An 18,169-nucleotide genomic window follows, 5' to 3' on the forward strand; every position below is an offset into this window, starting at 1 on the left:
TTCCTCCCAAGAAGCAGGCGTCTTTTAATTTTGTGGCTGCTGTCTCCATCTGCAGTGATTATGGAGCCCAAGAAGGTAAAATCTGTCACTGCCTCCATATCTTCCCCTTCTAATTGCCAGGACGTGATGGGGCCAGTGGCCATGATCTTAGTTTTTTTGATGTTGAGTTTAAGACCATTTTTTGCACTCTCCTCTTTCACCCTCATTACAAGGTTCTTTAGTTCCTCCTCACTTTCTGCCATCAAAAGGCAGATACCATCTAACAAATCCTTGGAGCCTCTGGCTGTTTACCTTTGATTATTTGCCTTGAAGGTTGTCTTTCTAGTGCTACTCTATTCCACAAGAGCTGTGTCCACCTCTACTGCTTTCTTTGAAGGTATTCCTTTAATTAAACTGTGCAGAGTGGCCAGCTGATCTCTGTTCTGCACTTTTCTGAAGCACTCCTGCCTAGATACCCAGACAGTTAGGTTACCTATCGGTAACCAGGGTTCTTCTAGTGGTCCTCTGTGAATTCACACAAATGGGTTTATCCTGCGCAGGATGTTCAGAAGATTCTAGAGCTTAGAAAAAAACTATTTTAGTTTCCCCCCCCAGGGTATATGCTCCGCCTCCTCAACCTTCCTTTCAGTTCCTTGGTCCGCTGTTACCATATGGAATAGATATGTAAAAATGGCATAGTGACAGACAGCGGGGAGGAAGGGAGGGATGTGTGAATTCGCAGAAGACTACTAGAAGAACCATGGTTACAGGTATGTAACCCAACTTTCTTCATAATGGTCTCTGTGAATGCAGACAAATGGGTGATTGATTAGCAAGTTGTACTCACCGGATGGAGGGCTGTCACGTTAGCAGAGATGACAGGATTGCTCTTCCAAATGCAGCATCATTCTTGACCCTGATATCGAGGCAATAATGCTTCACAAACATCAGGGGATTGGACCATGTAGCCGCTTTGCAGATATCTCATACTGTATCTGAACGCCTCTGTGCAGATCGGTTGAAGTAGAGACTGGTCGAGTAGAGTGAGCCTTCAAGCGTTCCGGTATCAGCTTGCCCACAAGCTGATATGCCAACTGTATTGATTGTACTATCCACCTTGATATGGTTTGTGGAGAGGTAGGGTTATCCTTATTGGGTCCATGATAGCAGAGAAAGGGATGTGGAGAACGTCAAAAGTGCCTCGTTTTGTCAAGATAGAAGGCAAGAGCTCTCTTAATGTCCAGGGTATGGAGCGTACACTCAAGTTGTGTGGATGGTGAAGGAAACAGTGTCGTTAGTACAACAGGCTGGTTGAGGTGGAAATCCGACACCACCTTGGGAAGGAAAGAGACGCTGAGGTACACAGAGTGATTTTGTCGGGATGGACCTGTAGGTATGGAGAGTCCAGTCGTAGAGCTGAGAGTTCACTAGCATGTCTAGCGGAGGTTATGGCCACAAGAAAGGCAGTCTTAAGGGAAAGTAACTTCTCATTACAAGTTGCCATTGGTTCTAAAGGCAGCTTAGTAAGTGCTTCAAGTACCAGTCAAAGCGACCATTGTGATACAGGTTGTTGAGAGGGTGGTCTGATGTTCTGCAAGCCCTTTAGAAACCTTTTGACTGTAGGATGAGAGAGAGTTTAGCAGAACCAGAATGGAGAGTGAGCAACAATAGCTGAGATGTATACCTTAATAGTTGAATGTGCAAGTCCAAGATTAAAGAGATGCAGTATGAAGGTAAGTATGGTCGAGGGGGAGGCTGGGATTGGAGTAAGTCCCTTGGAATGAGTGAATTTAGTGAAAGATTTCCACTTATTATCATATAGGCGAGAAGTAGATGGTTTCCGAGCATGGTCTGGGACCACACGGAATTGGGGTTTATCCCCCATGCCATCAGGCGAAGAGACTGGACATCGGGATAGAGAAGAGTCCCTTTGTGTTGCGAGAGGAGTGATGCTATTGGAGGTAAGTGGAACATCTCCTTCGTTATTTCTCTGAGGTGAGCAAACCACGGTTGTCATGGCCACCAAGGGGCGATGAGAATTGCATCCATTTGGTTTTGAATGTGCCTGGTCACCATTCTGAGCAGTATTGGTATGGGAGGAAACAGGTGAGTTCCCTGGACCATGGTATGAGAAATGCATCTCCAAGGGATGAAGCGTCTATTCTTGCTCTGGAGCAGTACCTTTGGCACTTGGTGTTGAGATGGGACACAAAGAGGTCTATGGTGGGCCGGCCCCATTGACGATAAATGTCCCAAATACCATTTCGTTTAGGGGCCATTTGTGCATCATGGTGGGGAGTCTGCTCAGATGGTCCACAAGGTACTTGTCTTGCGACAAAATATGGATTGCTTGTGGGAAGATACATGGGCACGGCACCACTCCCAGAACTGCATGGTTAGACAAAGGAGGGGTAAGGATTGGGTTCCTCCTTGTCTGTTTATATAGTGCATAGAGGTAGTACCGCCTTCCAGTATGGATTAAGTTTTCAAGTCAAGCCCCCACTGTAGTTGTATCATTAGTGACAGTAGTATTCGCACTTGTCATTTGTTTTTCCCCAGTAGCTGAGTGCTTTCCAACCTGGGGGTCTCATCTTCCAGTACTTCCAGTCTTATCTTGCTTCATTTTGGACTTTTTAATCATAGGATTTTCAAGGCAAGAAAGGTTCAGCAATGGTTTGCCGTTGCCTTTTCCTGCACAGTATTAACAAAAGTTAGCCTAAGTGTCACTGCCATTGTCTGTGAAAGATCCTCTGGAAGCATCACCTTCTGCTCCTGCTGCTGCTCAGTAGCTACCTTCCAGAGGTTTCTCTGCCCATCACCATTAGAACTACCCACTTGTTCTTTTGGTGTGGCCATTGCTCTTGAAGAAGGTGGATGCATCTTAGTCTGGTGCCTCAGCTGTGAGCATTTTACTTTGGGTGCCCCTGCTAGGAATAAAGGTTCATAATGGGAGACCCCATCACTACATTAAGGTATGCTTCCATGAATTAGAAAAATGAAGAGAGAAGCATACAAATGCCATGGATAATGCAGTGTGTATATTCCAGGATCCATTTTATGATATAGTGGTGGGTGCAGGCAAAATTATGATTCTGATGTGTACAGATTACATTCCTGAAGTATACAGAAATGTAAATAGTTATGATATCCAGCCATGCCCTCCCCTCAAAGCAAATCCTTGTGGGACCCAAATGTGGTTGAAATCTGCCAACTGTCTGCTTGAATGGTGTAGTCCCCAAGGCCACTATTGTACCAAAGCAGAGGCTTCAGAATGACAAAGAATGAATGAAGTACAAGTGAGAAACATCGGAGAAGCCGAAGCAGCTGAATAGAACAGAAAACCAGGCCTGATGCGGAGTGTTGAACTATTAGCAACAATAAACCATCTCAGTGCCATGTTACACAGGTAGGGTACTAATGGTGCAGAGCAATTACACAGCTATATGTCTGGTGGAGAGGTACACATCTGCCTGCCTTTTTCAAAGCCAAACCCTTGTTGGCAAAGGCAAGGGAATCTCCCAAAGCTTTAAGGGAGATGCAAGTAAAAGAGAGAAAGAACAAATGATCCTCTATTCAGTCCATCTTAGCATTATCCTGCAGTGTGTTAATTAGATGAGCAGATGTATAACTTAGGAAGATTTCCAGATTAATTGTCAGGAAAGTAAAATACTCAGTGCAGGCTCGGCTAAGCAGGGTTCTAGTCTCCTCTCTTGTTGCCATCAGCAGCACCAACTAAGCAAAGAGGGTAACTGCGGCTCTCCACAATTTTGCCAGGGCCAACTTCTTGGCTGTGATTTGCAATAAAGTACCTTCCATGATAGTGCTTGCTTTTTTAGCAGCAGAAAGGGCCCAGAGGCCCAGAGCACCTCTTGTTTTTATTCCTGAATAATATCAACCCTCTGTGGGAAGCTGATGAAAAGATCCAAGCTGTTCATTTATTCTCTGTCACTTGGCAATGGCCTGGCCACATTTGTGCACATTGTGTGGTTTGGTAATAAATTCAAGGAATTGAAATAAATCTGCACTCTCCTTTTCACAGGACATACACACTTATGGCCAATCAGGCAGATTCTTCACACATTTTAAATGGACATTGCAGACATACAGTGGGTGAATATTGCTTGGTTGAAGATCGTAGTATTGGTTTGCTAGGAAAGACAGTTTAAGAGAGTGGTCCATAGTAAGGAGGAGAAAGCACACCTCAACCATTATAGCTATAAAAAGAGGTACTTGGGTTCATGAGGACACAGGCAGAGGTAAAGAGTAGGTCCATGTGCATGGAATGATAGGTAATGGTAGACTGACAAGGGTTGACATATTAGGCAGAAAAGGTAGAAAACATCCACTTGAAACAAATTTGACACAGTTATTCCACAGAGGATTTCCCGGCCTCAGGGCACCTGCTGAAACCTAGCGAATTGTCATGCCTGCCCGGATGGGGAAACAAATCTTAGCCAAAGCACTGTTATAGGAGGAAAAGTTTTGATTTTTGTTTGTGCTGATGGCTTTCAAGCTTGGGCACTCATCTCCATTCATTCCTAGCTGGAAATCGAGGTTCACTGGCTCAGAGAAAAGGCAGTTTTATATGAGATGTTGTTGCACAAAACTAGTACACCAAAATGTCAGAAATATGGAGAAGGGATTCAGTAGGGAGCCAGTGGGCAGATGCATGGTGCCATTTGGAAAAAAGAGAGTGCAAAGTCTGACATCGCAGCTCATGAGCCTTCTTTTTACACCAGCTCTGGCAGTAGTGGTGCAGGGCTTCGGGGGGGAGAGCAGGGCAGGGACTTCCCGTATCTGAGAGAGTGGCCTTGATCTACAAAAGCTCACATTAAAATCTAGCAGTTAGTCTTTAAGACTACAAGAGTTTTTCTCTCTTAAAATTTTTTTTTGTTTTTTGTTTTGCATGCCTGCACAGACTAACATACATTGTATTTGTGGCACTGCCACCAAAACAGAAGTAATATGGGGAGCATTCTCAATTCAGGCACCTTCATCCAAATACCTGTAACTGGAATGGGACTACATATTGGCAAGCAATTCAGCCCAGAACACAACATTCATGAGGGTGAAAGATAAAATACTTCTCCAACTAAGGGCAACAATGCTAGGAGATGCTTTGTTCTTAGTATTAAACCAAGTCACATTAACTCCCTATAACTCAAGCACATGAAAAGGTTAACTCAGCAAATGTATAAAAATGGCAGAGATTATCTGTTGTATCGATTTGGAGTTACAGGTATGTCCATTTGGCAGACTTGTCTTTTTATTCTCTGTGGCTTCAATCTTAAGTGGCTTCATGTGGAAGTAATTAGCATTGAAGTCAGTAAGGCTTACTTGTGAGTAGACTTGTACAGGCTTCCACTGTGAATTTGGTGCTTTTGTTAAAAAACAAAGGCACTTAATAAAACCCAATTGGCTCTTGTAATACTTAGGGATATTATATTTGGGTTTGGCTGGCTACCTCTGTACTCAGTGGAGAGATGAAAAAAAGGTGCATCATAGCAGTAGAAGGGGAACCCCAGATGTCACAATACATCATGGGAAAGGTGGGGTAGATGAGTCCTTGCAAGTAACGCGTTGTTCAGTTTTAATTACATTCTCACTTGCTGCAATAGTTTTCATTTTTGGAATGCTTATTCTGGGCATCTTTTTTGCAGTAATAGGTTTCATTGTCAGAATATCTGCATGATAAAAAAGTGAGGATAAATTGCACACAGAGAAAAGTAAAAAGTTATTGAGAAGAAAACAAATATATTTGCTGTTTCTAAATCTCAAGTTACTGCCCTGTAATATCTCGGAGAATAAAGTTGCCTTTCCCATAGTGGTGCACTTCAGACGTATTAGATTGCAGCTCCTATAATCCAAGCATCTTCAGGACACTGTCATCCAGTATAACTGGAGGAGATCAGGTTGGGGAAGTGAAAAATAAAATAAAGGTTTTCAGCCATGGATTGCTTTGCTGGATGTTGTCAGCTGGAACATTATTTTTCTTGAAACAAAATCATACATTCCTTTTGTCATATATGTGATTGCCATCACAGGATAATGTGTGTAAATAATTAAAATAAATTTATGATACTGTAACAAGAGAGGCATTTCACAGACAACAGCATGTTGCACTTTGCCAAAATTCTGCTTATTAGGAATCAATTAAAACCAGGGCTGAGATTGATGCATATTTAGGTCTTGGAATCAGAAATTCCAGTTTAATGCCACTTCCTTGTCAAGTGTGAGGTCTGGTGTACATCTCCAGATGGCCCATACAAATGCTCCGCTGTACCTTTCGCACTCTTTGAATGTCAAGCATCTCTGGGATTAAATACATCACCAGTTAGCATTTTATAACTGTGTTACAGTAATGGCTTCTCATCATTTTATACATTTATTCTTTGAAAATAATTATGCATTCTTGTATAAGAATGGGAAGTAGCTGCGGTTGTAATAACCACCATCCAAGCCACAAAGTACTGTGGGATCTTCCTTCTGCTGACAGCCATATTATGAAAGATACTTGAAAATCCTGCATCTGCATTTCTTACCTGTACATTATTATTGTACTGGTGGAGGAAGATCTCTATATGCATATGACTGGGTTACATTCATATGCCTGGGGATCCCATGCAGGCTAGTCACAGATAGATGGTGGGCAGACAATGAATAAATAGGCTCTTAAGCCACTTAGGCAAGGAGAGCCATGTTACCTCCAGTGGGGAAGAAGGATAAAACTGGTTTCTGAAGAGATGGACAGGGAGATTTGTAGCAAAGTAGTTTGCAATGTGATTTGGGAGAGGGCTCAAAATGTCATTATTCTAAATTGATGATGTTTGGGGAGTAGCACATCTGGCCTCTGTTGTGTTTGCTCCTGTTCCTTCATAATGCTTCTACATTAGTAAGTAAACAGATAATTGGTAATGTACCATATGTCTTTGTCATTCTCTCTTTTTTTAATACCCCCCCACCAGGTTAAGCCTTCAAAGAAGGGCTTGGTAGAAGATAGATTGGCAAGAGTTTACAGGCTAAATCCAATTGTCCAAACCAACTACTGTAGATCCCTTGAATCAATGGGACATATGTAAATGTTGAGTTGCCAAAGTCTTGTTGAATCAATGAGACTACTCTATTTGGGACCAACAGTTGGATTTAGCACATTCAGCCATAGTTTAGTCACACAAACACACACATACACGCACACACGCACGCGCACACACACACACGCGCGCACACACACACACACACACACACACACACACACACACAGAGGAATAAATTATACTGCAATAGTGAAGAGAGCTAAGATGAAAGGGGCAACTAGGAGTAAAAATTTTATACTGATGGACTGGGGGCTCAGTACAGTTTTGGAACTCAGGAACAAATTCCTCAGCTAAGAACCATATTCTGTTTAACATTCACTATCAAAGTTTTTCAAAAAACATTTTAAAAAGATCTTGGTAACACGGTTGTTGGAAATGTTTCTTTTTTCTTTCTTCACACTTGATGCAAGACATAATGCTCACATTAAGCAATCCTAGCAATAAAAGCACTGACAGAATAAAAGGAGAAAATAAAAGCACTGTACTTAACCTAGTTTTGCTGCATTTCCTTGTGTATGTTTTTTTTCAGTGAGTTTGCCGACTCAAGATGTTGTAGAAATTCACCAGATCTTCCCCAAAATGATTCCCTTCAGATATGCTGCACTACATTTCCCATCACTCTCACCAAGCTTCTACCTTCTTCAAGTGACTCAGAGTCATTTGTGGCACTCCTCTCACTTCAAGAACATGATGCTACTTGAAACCAGTTGTAGATCTGAACTGTGCTTTGCTATGAAAGAAAGTGATGGCAGGGATGCAATGGTAAAGTGGCTCCTTTCCAATCGGATGTGAAAAGTATACTACATATTGTTGGAGGTGGTTGGGAACAACTCAGTTTACACTGGAGAGACAGAAAGTGAAGGACTTCTTCATTCATACTTTATCTGCTCTGACCTCTCTTCAAGTTAGAATGATATTCTTGTGGTTGTTGTCATTTTCTTCCTTCTCACATTTCCCTCTTGAGCCTCTTTAGAAGTAGACACAGGAGATATCTTGCTTGTGTTCTTATGAGGGAATGAGGAGGAAACTGTGGTTCCCACATCTCCACCTCAGTAAGTTAGACCTTGTTATTGTTTAGTCGTTAAGTTGTGTCCAACTCTTCATGACCCCATGGACCAGAGCACACCAGGTCCCCCTGTCTTCCACTGCCTCCCAGAGTTTGGTCAGATTCATGTAGCTTCAATGACACTGTCCATCCATCTCATCCTCTGTTGTCTTCTTCTCCTCTTGCCTTCACACTTTCCCAACATCAGTGTCTTTTCCAGAGAGTCTTTTCTTCTCATGAGATGGCCAAAGTATTGGAGCCTCAGCTTCAGGATCTGTCCTTCCAGTGAGCACTCAGGGTTGATTTCCTTCAAAATGGATAGGTTTGTTCTCTTTGCAGTCCAGGAGACTCTCAAGAGTCTCCTTCAGCACCACAATTCAAAAACATCAATTCTTCAGTGGCCAGCCTTCTTTAAGGTCCAGCTCTGACTTCCATACATCACTACTGGAAAAACCATAGCTTTGACTATGCGAACCTTTGTTGGCAAGGTGATGTCTCTGCTTTTTAAGATGCTATCTGATTTGTCATCAAGTTAGACCTAGGAATCTGAATACTTTTTCTATCTCTAACAGACATTAACTTTTAATTTTTTTTCAAATAGAAATTGTGAGTGATTTCTCTCTTTCCAAAGGGAAAAGAGCATTCTGCTTAAATATTTTAATTTGGGGGGGCTGAGTCCCCAAGTTATCTTATCTGCTGCTTGGTGCTACAAAACTTTGCTAATGTTTGCCAGCTCTTCCTCACCAGACAAGTACATGGGTATCCATGCCACGTCCCTGCCTTAAGAGAGAAAATCCTCTTGCTTAGCTTTATGGGTGTAACATGATGTTATGCCCACAGGAGCTACAACAGTGCCAAGCTGGTCCTGTGCCTGTTCATTCAAAAGGGACTTCCATTGTGTTCAAGGATTCCTGTAGTCCAATACTATGGCTGAGATCAATTGGATCAAATGAGTATGTTGGAATGCAGCCTTGGGCCTTGAGCTTAACTAATTATTGCTGAAGCTGGATTGTAAAGGAGATAGAGGAGAGGAAGACTCATTTGTACTCTCTAAATGGTGGTATTTGGAGTTTCTGCCAAGCCAGAACCATGATTCTTAAAAAAAAAAAAATTAGAACTCAAAGTAGAATATACTTTGGTTTATATTGTACTTGTTAGTTAGTTAGTTAGTTAGTTAGTTAGTTAGTTAGTTAGTTAGTTAGTTAGGCAGGCAGGCAGGCAGGCAGGCAGGCAGGCAGGCAGGCAGGCAGGCAGGCAGGCAGGCAGGCAGGCAGGCAGGCAGGCATCTTTCAGTCTCGAAAGACTATGGTAACGTGCTCTGTATGGAGGACTTGGAACAGCATCTAGTGTGGCTGAGAAGGCCAATTCGACAGTGACAATCCCTTCCACACTGAAGACAAATGCAACCTGTCCAGCTCTCTGATTTTGTTGCTTTTGTGACTGCCTCTTTGCCTCGGCCTGCTCGACAAGAGTCTCTTCAAATTGGGAGAGGCCATGATGCAACGCCTGCCTCCAGGCTAAATGCTCAGATGTTAGGGTTTCCCATCTGTTGCAGTCCATTCCTAAGGCCTTCAGATCTCACTATGCGTTGCCTCTAATGCATTTTTGGTATCACTTGGTAGGACAAAGTTCCAAATAGAGTAGTCCTAGAACAAGCTGGAATATTGTACTAGCCACTAGGCCAAATATAGGCTGCCTTTAGGTGGCCATCAGATCCATTTACAATTAATACATGTGCATGGACTGACCTCAGCTAGGCAGTGCTGGCAAGCTCTGCACTGTGTCTATGTTCGGGTCTCTGTTGGCAGCAAAGTTGCTCTGACACATAAATTATACAGAGCAAGGCTTGGCCATGATGGGAGCATGTCAGAACACTTACAGCAGATGAGAAATCTGTTTGTGGAGCTTGAGCAGAGGGGCAAGCAGTTCACAGAGAATCATGAAGTGTATGTGATCCTGAGCAGTCTTCCAGAAGACTACGATGTGCTAGTAAGAAGCCTTGAATCCATACCAGAAAGAGACTTAAACATGGAGTATCTGACAGGCAGATTGTTGAAGGAAGAAGAAAAAAGGAATGAGAGGTCCCAAGTCAGAATGAGAGATGACATCCCAAAGCAGAGGAGAGCTGCTTCCAGGAGCAATGGAGAACAGATGGGAAAGGCTCTTGCTGTAAGACACTGTTTCAAGTGCGGATCGGAAAAGCATTTGCAAAGGAACTGCAGAGAAAAAGAAACTAGCTGGAGAAGCATAGGCAAGAAGCAAGGGAGGATTTCTCTTGTACATGCTTCTGATAAGGACTCCACGGTCGACACCTGGATTCTTGACAGTGGAGCTGTTTGTCATTTAACTCATAAATCAGACCTGTTTTCTTCCCTGGGTGCTTTGAAACACAGCTATGTGAGCTTGGCGAATGGAGAGAAATTGTCAGTAACGGGAGAGGGAACAATTTACATTCCAGGTTTGGAAAGGGAACTACATGGTGTTTTGCTTGTGCCCTATTTAGACTGTAATATCCTAAGTGTCTCATGTTTGGACAAGGAGGGGTTGCAAGTTACATTTGCTGATAGCACATGTGTAATTAAGTGTGTGCCACAGCAAAACTTGAAAATCATTTATATGAATTGAAGAGAAGAACACAAAAACGAAGTAACACATGCCATAGTCAAAAACACACCACCACATGACCAGTCTGCTCATTTGATGCATAGGAGACTGGGTCATGCTAATTTCAGGGTGGTAGAAAAAATGCAAAAGATGGCAAAAGGTTTGAAAATGAAACCCTGTAAGAATTTTCTGGATTGCAATGTATGCAAAGTTGCAAAATCAAAGGTCCAAAGAATAAGCAAGGAAAGTAACAGGCAGCCACAGAGGCCTTTCCAGTTGGTCCATGCAGATATAATAAGGCCTCTAGTGCCATCTATGGGAGGAGCTAAATATGTTTTAGTCTTGATTGATGACCACATACGTTTCTCATTCTGCTTTCTGATGAAAAATAAGGCAGAAGTGTTTGGTCATTTCAGGGGATGGGTGAACTTTGTGGAAAAACATTATGGCCAAAAAGTGGGCAGCTGCAGGCAGACAGAGGGTCTGAATTCATGTCTTGAAAGATCCAGATGTGGCTGACAAAGATAGGGATACATCACAGAAAAACAAGTCCCTATTCTCCATTTTAAAATGATGTAGTAGAACGCAGGAATGGAGTCCTGCAAGCCATGCAAGACGCCCTGTTAGCAGATGTTAACATGAGTAAATTGTACTGGGGAGAGGCGTTTCAGATGGTGAACTACATACAGTGGGGTCTCTACTTAAGAACGTCCCTACTTAAGAACAATCCAACTTAAGAACAGCTCCATTTGCTAAATTTTGCTTCTACTTGAGAACAGAAATCCAAGATAAGAACAGGAAAAAAAAAACTTTCCTGCTCTTTTTTTAACCTTAGGTCATCTTAGGTTAAAAAAAAAAATTCTCCCCCTAGTGGTAGAGTACGTATTAACCAGCTTTGCATTAGTTCCTATGGGAACTAATGCTTCAATGTACGAACGCACCTCTACATAACAAAAAAACAGCCAGAACGGATTAATTGGTTTTCACTCCATTCCTATGGAAAATTTTGCTTCAACTTAAGAACGTTTCAACTTAAGAACACCATTCCAAAACGGATTAAGTTCTTAAGTAGAGGTTCCACTGTAGTTTCTATGGACGGAAAAGAGCAGATACGGATTAAATGGTTTTCAATGCATTCCTATGGGAAATGCAGATTCAACATAAGAACTTTTCAACTTGAGAACCACCTTCCAATACGGATTAAGTTCTTAAGTAGAGACCCCAATTTAGTTAATAGAATTTGGTCTTCAGCCATAGAACAGACCCCATATTTCATGTTATATGGCAAAGAACCTTCCCTGCAATATATGAGAGTGTTTGGATGCAGTGCCTGGGTGCACATTCCAAAAGAAACAAGGAAAAAAGGGAGACCAAAAGCCAATAAAGTAAGGTTTCTAGGTTATGAAAAAGGGTCTAAAGCATATAGATTCTTAGATGGAAATAGAAATGTGGTTATTTCCAGATCAGCCAATTTCTGTGAACATGAAAATTGGGACAAGGTTCATGCAAACTCAGAAGTGTTCATACCCATAAATAATGGTGAAAAATCTCAGGAAATAGAGGTGGTTCCAAAGCAAGAGGCTGAAGGAAGCTCAAGTCCCAGTAGATCAGAGGAGGAGGATGGGGAATGTAGTGAGGCAGAGAGTCAACCTGTTAAAGAAGAACCAGAAGTTCCCAGAAGGTCAGAAAGATCTAACAAAGGAGTACCTCCATTGAGGTTTGGTGTGGGGGAAATAACAGTTTGTCACGCGTTCCATGAACCTAAGAATTATGAAGATGTGTTGCTTCTGCCTGAGGCAGAGAAAATGAAATGGCAACAAGCTATGAAAGAAGAGCTATAATCCATGGATGACCATGGAGAGTTCACAAAAACCACATTGCCACCAGAACATAAAGCAATTGGAAGCAAATGGGTCTACAAAAGAAAAATGCAGATCAATGGGGAATATAGGTACAAAGCCAGACTTGTGGCTCAGGAATACAAAAAGAAAAAAATGTACATTATGATGAGGTTTTTTCCCCAATAGTAAAGGCAGAATCTTTGAAGTGTTCAAATTCAGAAAAAAGACAATAGTTATGTCCTAAATCAGAGATTAAATATAGAGGAAATGCTAATAAAATACAACATGCAGGACTGCAAAGGTGTACAGACACCCTTGACAGTAGATTTTCAAAAGTCAGAGGATTAAAGCAAAGAGTTTGAAGAACAAGAAGTGTACCAATCAGCAATTGGAAATTTACAATATCTAGCCAACTGGATAAGACCAGATATTGTTGTAGAAGTTAATATTCTGAGTAGGCATACTTCAAAACCTACACAAAAACACTGGTTGGGTGTGAAAAGAATATTTAGATACCTAAAAGGTACCCTTGACACATGTTTGTTAATACAACCCTCTAGTGATTTAAAATTAAAAGTTTATGTAGATAGTGATTGGGCCAACAACATAACTGGCAGGAAATCAGTATCAGGTTTCACAATAAAGTTTGCTGAGACATTGGCAGGATGGAAATCAAGGAAGCAAAGTTCCTTTGTCACACCCACTGCTGAGGCAGAGTTTGCTGCTTTCAGAAGTGTGTTCAGAGCTGGTGTGGTATAAGCAATTGCTTATAGATCTGAAAGTTAAAGTGGATCAGGCCATAACAGTGTTTGAGGACAACACCATATGTATACAGATGGCAACCACTGAAAAAATGAGAAGCAGAAGCAAGCACATTGATATTAAATATCACAATGTTAGAGACGCAGTAAAAGAAAAACTAATTCAACTGCAGTATTGTGAACCAGAAAAGAATGTAGCAGTGCAAAGACACCGAGAACTAACTGAAGAACTGGGAATACGTTCTGCTCAGGTGTAAATTAGGAGGGATGTCAAGGATAATTTCCACACTGAGGCCGAACAAGGCCTATGATAATCAGCATCCATAATTGGCAGGTGTGCAAAATGCTGAATCATCCAGTCTGGGATAATGCAATGTCCACACTGATTGGCTGTATGTAAATGTGCATGTGTATAACTGTGGGGATAGAAGATGTAGGATCTCTTCTAATGAATGTCATGCTGTCAGTTTGTACTGCTGAACTTCTGTATATACTGTAAATACACTTGGTGTCAGAAGAAGCTGTCTTTGTCTGTGTCATTCAATTGGATCGCCTCGACGGAACAAAAACTCTGCTAATTTACACCAACAAAGCTGAATGGGATTTTCAAGACAAGTGAGATATTTTCCTGGGGGCTCTCTTTGTTGTTATCTAACTCAGACACCTGAACTAATCTGAACCAAACTTGAAGGGGTTGTAGAGAAGAGTCAGCGGAAGCTTTTTTGTGCTTTTGGTGTCTCTAGTTGCAGTGGGGGGCATTTTATATTCAAATAAATCAATGAATCAGTTATTAGAAATTCATTGAGTTGTATTCATTAGGGGCATTGATTTGTATGAATATGAATTGATGAATTAGCAATTTTTGAATTAATTTGGTGAGTCTTTTTTAAATTCATGCCCATGTCTACTGTGGAGCCAGGGGTTGAGAGTTCAATTTACTACCATACCTCCTGGGCAGAGGCTGAACTTGATGCTCTATAGAGTCCCTTCTAGCTCTGCAGTTCTAAGATGATAATAATAATAATAATATCAGAACTGCAGAGCTGGAAGGGACCCTATGGATCATCAAGTCCAGCCTCTGCAAGGAGGGGCATAGTGGGGAATTCAACTCCCAACATCAGAGACCTTAACTACCAAGCTATCCAGCAGTTGTTGTTGTTGTTGTTGTTGTTGTTGTTGTTGTTGTTGTTGATGATGATGATGATGATGATGATGATGATGATGATATCAGTGCTCAGTCATGAATAACTCCCTGAATCACATCTTGGAACACCTGACATGTTTTAAGCTTCCAACGATGGGATCTCCGTAATGTAGGGTGTGGAGTTAATCACCTGAAGACCATTTTCTGATACATGGCAAGAGCCTTATGCATGGAGCTGATGTCTGAGTGGCCAAAGGGATTTCAGAAGGTTATATATTAAACTGATATACAGTGGTGCCTCGTATAGCGATTGCTCCATAGAGCGACGAAATCGCTTAGTGATGGAGTTTTTGCAATCGCTTTGTGATGGTCCCTATGGGGTTTTTCGCTTTGCGATGATCACGGGGAAGCGATCATGGCAAAGTGACCCTTTTTTAACAGCTGATCGGTGGTTTCAAAATGGCCGCTGGGAAAACAAAATGGCCTCGCTTAAGAGGCAGGGAAAATGGCGGCGCTATGGAGGATTTTCGCTTAAAGGTGAGGTTTTAAGCCCATAGGAACGCATTAATCACGTTTTAATGTATTTCTATGGGCTTTTTAATTTCACTTAGCGATGTTTTCGCTTAGCAATGTTTTTTCCGTCGCTAAGCGAGGCACCACCATATATATAAATGGTTTCCTATAGGCAAAGGTGTTAGACAAGGATGCATTTTATCTCCCCATATGTTCAGTCTGCATGTGGAACATATGTGGAAAGCTGGTTTAGACTCAGAGGAAGTGAGAGTGAAAATTGGTGAAAGAAACATCAGTAATTTAAGATATGCAGATGACACCATCTTAGTGGCAAAGAGCAGCAATGACTTTTAGCAAAAGGAAAAGAAAAGAGTGCCAAAACAGGACTGCAGTTGAATGTTAAGAAGATCAAAGTCATGATCACAGAAGAACTACACATCTTTATTGTTGTCAATAAAGAAATTGAAATAGTTAGATTTTATATACCTTGGTTCAATTATCAATACTGTACAAATGGAGATTGCAGCCAAGAAATCAGAACAAATTGAGACTTGGAAGGGTAGCAATGAAAGAATTAGAAAAGATAATCATGTGTAAGAATGTTTCACTGGAGACCAAGATGAAGAGCATCCACACTCTTGTAGTTTTGATCACCATGGGTATGAAAGCTGGGTAGTTAGGAAAGCTGACAGGAGAAGAAATGATTTGTTTGAAATGTATTGCTGGCAGAGAGCTTTGTGAATACCTTGGACTGCCAGAAAGATGAGCAAGTGGATTCTAGAGCAAATAAAGACTAATCTATCTCTGGAGGCAAAAATAATGAAACTGAGGGTGTCATACTTTGGGCACATCATGAGAGGCAGGATTTACTGGAAAAGTCAACAATGGCATCAAAGGTAGAAGGCAGCAGGAAAAGAGGAACACCAAATACAAGATGAGTTGACTCTCTAAAGAAAGCCACAGTCTTAAGTTTGCAAGAGCTGAGCAGGGCAGTTAAACACAGTACATTTTGGAGATCGCTCATCCATAGGGTCACCACAAATTGGAGGTGACATAACAGTAACTCCTGAAATGGATATCATATTTACTCACATTCACTCCCTTCCTGGCCCTATGCGTATTTTAACAAACATATTAAGAACAACCTAAATACAGATCAGAATACAATTTTATAACCTCATGGTGGTAGAACTCATCAGTTTACAAAAAACAAAAACAAAACAAAACAACACACAAAAAACAAACCCCTCACAAGAAGGGGAGAATAAGAGAACTATGATGATTTTCAGATACAGTTGACAAGATACCATTTAGTAAACTTTTTTTTAAACTAACAGTATTCAAGGAAGTTGTATTCAAGGCTGCATCTAATAATCTCATCAGAATGCAAAAACAGTGACTGTGTTATAAAACCAATGATCTGTTATATTCTGCAAGAATTTACAAAAGCCTAATGTCATTTACTACACCATGAGAACCATAGTTGGATTTTTAAAAAAATCAGAAACTGATTACTGCTGACGAAAAAAATAAACTGTTTGATAATGCAGACCTTTGAAGGTATGACGTTCTTTGCTCACAAAGAAACATATTTATGTCTTCAAAAGGGAATGAGACATTGATTTGGAGTAAGTATTCAAAGAAACTTGGAGCTGCATGCATTTCAGAGAATTAATGCAATGTAAGTATTAACTAGCCTGTAGTTAACGTGGAGTACATTATATGGCATGTACAGGAGAGAACCGTATAGGCTTTGTTGAGTTTATTTGTTCTGACTAAAGAGATATAGCCACAGGATTGCAGGAATGTGTTTGCAAATGAGATGCTTTGTGTATTTTATTGATTTATTTGCAGTGAGATCCAGAATTAGTATGGCTTAGAGCAGACTGAAATCAATGGGACTTAGGTTAGTCATGATTAACGGCCCCATTGTCAGTGGGTGTACACTGAGCATGATTAAGTCTGGAACCCAACCAAGTATGACTAAACCATCTTTTGACTTGCTTTCAAAAGAAGGTATACGTATATAATCAAGTATATAAAAATATTTTTAAAGAATCTGAAATGTTAAACATGTTTCTAACCAATGTAAAACTAATGTAAAAGTCTATATGACTAGATGGGGGGGCTATAAATATAATAAATAAATATAAATAAGTAAATCAATAATAAAAACTTCAGAGGTTCATAACAAAATGATTTCTGATTCTAAATGTTTGGTGGAATAAGTATGTCTTGGCCTCCTTCTGAAAAAAAGGTTAGAGAAGGAGGCAACTAAAGTTTCATAGGAATGAGAATTACATAGCCCCAAGATCAGAGAAGACATTGGTCTTGATAAGCTGCAGTTTAATGGAAGAAAAATTGGAAGCTAGAGCAGAGCCTTACTGGCAATTTTTAATGCAGGGTTTGGGTCCTGGATGTTTCAAGGAGCACCTTTTCTGTATGAAAAGGTGCTCCTTGAAACATCCAGGACCCAAACTCTGCATTAAAAATTGAACCCATCATCTTGAATGGAGCATAGAAGCAAATTGATAATTGATAACAAGTGTTTGAGGATAGGTCTGTGATCTCACCATTCTCTCCTAGTTGACATCTTGAGCAGTTTTCAGAGGTAGTGTGACAGTCCCTCACTAAAGACGGGAGGTTGCTGACATGACCAAAAGCAGGTGGGCTAAAAAATTTACCAGTTACCTGTGTATTGTGTGGTGAACAATAATTGCTATACTGATGGTGGCAGAATACATCGCCTGGCACTAATAATAATAATAATTAATATTGAAATGAGTCCTTTAAATGGATTGTCCCTTGCATGTCTAGAAACATAATCTGAGACAGATTCTGGAACCAGAACAGAAGTTTGCTAAATGTAATAGCTCCCCATTGAATCAGAGGGAAATTTGTGAGTCAACTCCTCTGTAAGTTTCATTGATTCAATGAGCCTACTCAAGTTGCAACTTACTACTGTATTTCAGCCAGTGAGAGGTGTAGTGTAGCCATTTCTCTGTTTAAAGGCAGAGCCCTTATTTCACAATAGGTATAAAGATTCAGTGTATTGGTTAACAGGTGATTCAAACTGTACTGATACCACTGCGGTCTTTTAACCAATAAATTGTAGTGCTCACTAACAACTATTTCTTAGAATGGGCTGTCTGTTTTTATTTTTACTTTCTAGAACATCACCAGGCCCT

At 40.9% G+C, this 18,169-nt stretch overlaps 1 long non-coding RNA gene across 1 annotated transcript; it reads left to right on the forward strand.

Moving 5' to 3' along the window:
• The first annotated feature begins 1,859 nt into the window (after nucleotides 1-1,859).
• On the forward strand, nucleotides 1,860-17,650 carry LOC144589317 (uncharacterized). Its single transcript, XR_013545371.1, has 3 exons — nucleotides 1,860-1,940; nucleotides 16,589-16,662; nucleotides 17,568-17,650. It is a non-coding gene; the product is annotated as an uncharacterized LOC144589317 (long non-coding RNA).
• Nucleotides 17,651-18,169: the final 519 nt, after the last annotated feature.

The sequence above is a fragment of the Pogona vitticeps genome, chromosome 4 (genome assembly GCF_051106095.1).
Source record: "Pogona vitticeps strain Pit_001003342236 chromosome 4, PviZW2.1, whole genome shotgun sequence".
In the NCBI taxonomy this organism is placed as follows: Eukaryota; Metazoa; Chordata; class Lepidosauria; order Squamata; family Agamidae; genus Pogona; species Pogona vitticeps.